At 35.7% G+C, this 3,014-nt stretch overlaps 1 pseudogene; it reads left to right on the top strand.

Moving 5' to 3' along the window:
- The first annotated feature begins 382 nt into the window (after positions 1-382).
- Positions 383-1,367, top strand: LOC149180104 (uncharacterized; annotated as a pseudogene).
- Positions 1,368-3,014: the final 1,647 nt, after the last annotated feature.

Raw genomic sequence — 3,014 nt, 5'->3', positions numbered from 1 at the left:
TTTTCTTATTATTAAAAGAAGACAGAGATGACGGCAGCAGGCAGTTTTTACCCACATTGGGTTTCCAACTTAAATATTGGTGTTCATGTGTGTTGCTTATGTGTGATGACTTATTCTGCCTTTACTGCACTGTCTAATAAATATCTGATATACTGGTTTAAGCTCAACACATGATAAATTGACTAAATCACAAGTTCTCTGGATATACACTAGTTTCCTTAATCATAGTCGTGTGTACATGCTAGTTCACTTCACTGAAGTAGCGTATATAAATCTATTTGGGAAATAAAATTATTGATCTGATAATACTGATTCACCCCCCTCTCATTATTATTTCGAACATACTAAAGACTAATAATTTTTCTTGGCTTCATGAAACCAAACAACATCAAAGTTTGGTTCAGATTGTGGAGGCACTAAGCAAGTTATGGCAGAGGCCAGCTTCCATGAAAACTTTGGGACTGCATATTGGGTGTCCTACATTCAGCGTCTGAACACCAAGGGTGGCTTCCCTACACTAAATAAAAGCAAGTATTGCTCAGAAAATTCACTACTCATAGTTCCCTTTGAAGTAGAATTATAGTTTTACATGCAGGACAAGATACCTCCCTTGGCACCTTCTGCCATTACAGTGCCAACCTCTGATTGTGTAGTGGTCAAGGGCTTCTTTTGAAAAGGCATGATAGACTACTATTATGATGCCTCTCAGTGGCAGATGAAAAATATGCATGGAAAACTATACCTTGTGCCCGGAGGAGATGAAGTTGGATCCTTCTACATGTCAAACAAACCAGATAGTCATGGTGGCAGATTCTCCTTGGAGACCTATAATCCCAATGGTTGGCAAGATTATTGGTCACCTTGTTAAAGTCAATGATGATTCTATTCCATGGTCCCTCTTCAAAATCACCAGGAGCAGTGGAAATGTGTATCTTTTTTTGTTGTTATACTTGATTTTAGTGGTTGTTTTTGTTCTTTCACCAAAATTTATCCCTATGAAACTCATGTCATTCTAGTGGTATAAGGCCACACCATTCATAGAATGATTAATACTATGGATCTCACCAATCAGCCAATACTTCCACACATTTCAATAATATTTTTATGGAATTTAACTTTATATTTTAATCCTTTTTGTTTGTTTTAGTTAGCATAATTGTTTTTCAGCTAAAAATTTCATGATTTTTTATTCAACTTTGTGAAAATGCAGGTCACTAGTGGGACCATTCAGCTATTATACAATGGTGGGAACAAAAGTAGGAGTTCCTCCAATGTCTTCAAATGTTATAAATAAAGGGGCTTCATGGACATGGGTATTCATTTGTTAGTTTTGGATGTAGAAGCCTTGTTCTCCTCTATTTTGTTGAATATGAAATTCTTCTACCCTTTTGGTCTTGTTGGTTGTTCACAAAAACTTCAAAAATCACAGAGATTGCACAAATATAATTGTTACCATGGGCAAAGGCAGGCTTGAACGACATACTTTTGATAAAAAGTGCTTCCCATAATTTTTGAAAAACTTATTTTATATTTTATGGTGAGAAAATTTTGATAATAATCGTAGTTTGTAAATCTAATGTACGTGTATAGGTTTGTTGAGTTTTGCTAATAATCATCTTGAATTTTGATAATAATCATAGTTTGTAAATCTAATGTATGTGTATAGGTTTGTATAGGTTTTCTTGTTTTGATGACATTTTTATGCTCAATCCAAAATTTGAATATTGTAGTTGTTCTAAGAATTGAGCACTTAGGTTTTCAAATTTTGATCATGTTGTGTGCTTCTCTCCATTTTGGCCCCTCATGTTCCATTGCCTCCTGGAATTGATCTTTGCAAGAGTTTGATAAGTAAAGGTCCAGAGAATAAAGCATCATCCTTCACACCTGTTTCATCTGATCAACATCCAACAATAATAGGTAAACTCAATGTCGTTGAGGAAGATGGTGATGGAAAATTTGAAATGGTGGATGGAAATTCAAAGACTGATGTGACTGAACATGGTAGTCTTCTTTTTGCTCTTGAGTTTAAAAACATAACACTTCGTAACTTCTCAACTGTTTTTGAGGGAAACCTTCCTGACACTCAGAGCTTTGGTCATATTAATGTGAAGGTTGATGGAAAACAGCTTAAGCGAAAAGAGAGCAGGTCAAAGAGCAAGTTAATGCTAGATGTAGGTGCAGATGAAAACCTTGACTTGCAAACAGAGTATTTACAACTTGTGAATTATCAAGACCGTGAACTATGGGCCTCAGATTTTAGCCATTTTGCAGAGGAATTGCATCAAAAGTCTGAGATGAACTTGGAGAGTCATGAAGCTACAATTGATGCACTTCTTTTGGTAGTAGAATACCACCTGAATCTATATTTCATGATGAACTCCAGTGACAACAACCATCACATGAACAAAAGTGCCAGTATAAACTCCAAATCTTCTCACATGGGTAGGATGATGGTTGATGAGCTATTTTCAAGTAATAGATAGTCATAAGTGGAAATGATATGTAATCTTGAAGAAAATAGAGACAGAACTGGAATTGACATTCTTATGCAAGCAAAAAAATGGGACAAGTGCAGTCTAGTATTTTAAATGAGGGATCATATGATGAGAAAGCAATAAGTTGTGATTTTGAAGAAAGGCCAAATGGTTTTAGAATTTTTCCTGATAATGCAGAGTTTGTGGATGTTGTTACACTTGTACGCCAGCATCAGGGTCTACTCTGTGTTTTTCTTATTCGGTTGTTACAAAGGGAACATCATGACATGTATGAAGTTATTCTACACGTCTTCTTTCTTTTCCTTTAGTCGGCTACTCAATTGTCTTGTCCTCCAGAGAATGTTGATGTGATTTTGCAGGCTACAGAGCGTCTCAATACATTTATTTTCTCTCTTCATTAACAGCAAAAGGAGTTTAGTCATCCAATAGAACCTGGAAAAATACATGGATTTGGTGGTAGGGAACACTTTTCAAAGAATATTTTTTGCAGCCAGTGTTAGTGGCATCATGGATGGGGAT

This window comes from Pinus tabuliformis, chromosome 3_2, assembly GCF_031772625.1.
Source record: "Pinus tabuliformis cultivar Carrire ecotype Pingquan chromosome 3_2, CPIR1, whole genome shotgun sequence".
NCBI lineage: Eukaryota > Viridiplantae > Streptophyta > Pinopsida > Pinales > Pinaceae > Pinus > Pinus tabuliformis.
The sequence above is the reverse complement of the archived record's forward strand: the minus strand, read 5'-3'. Positions and strand labels throughout refer to the sequence as shown.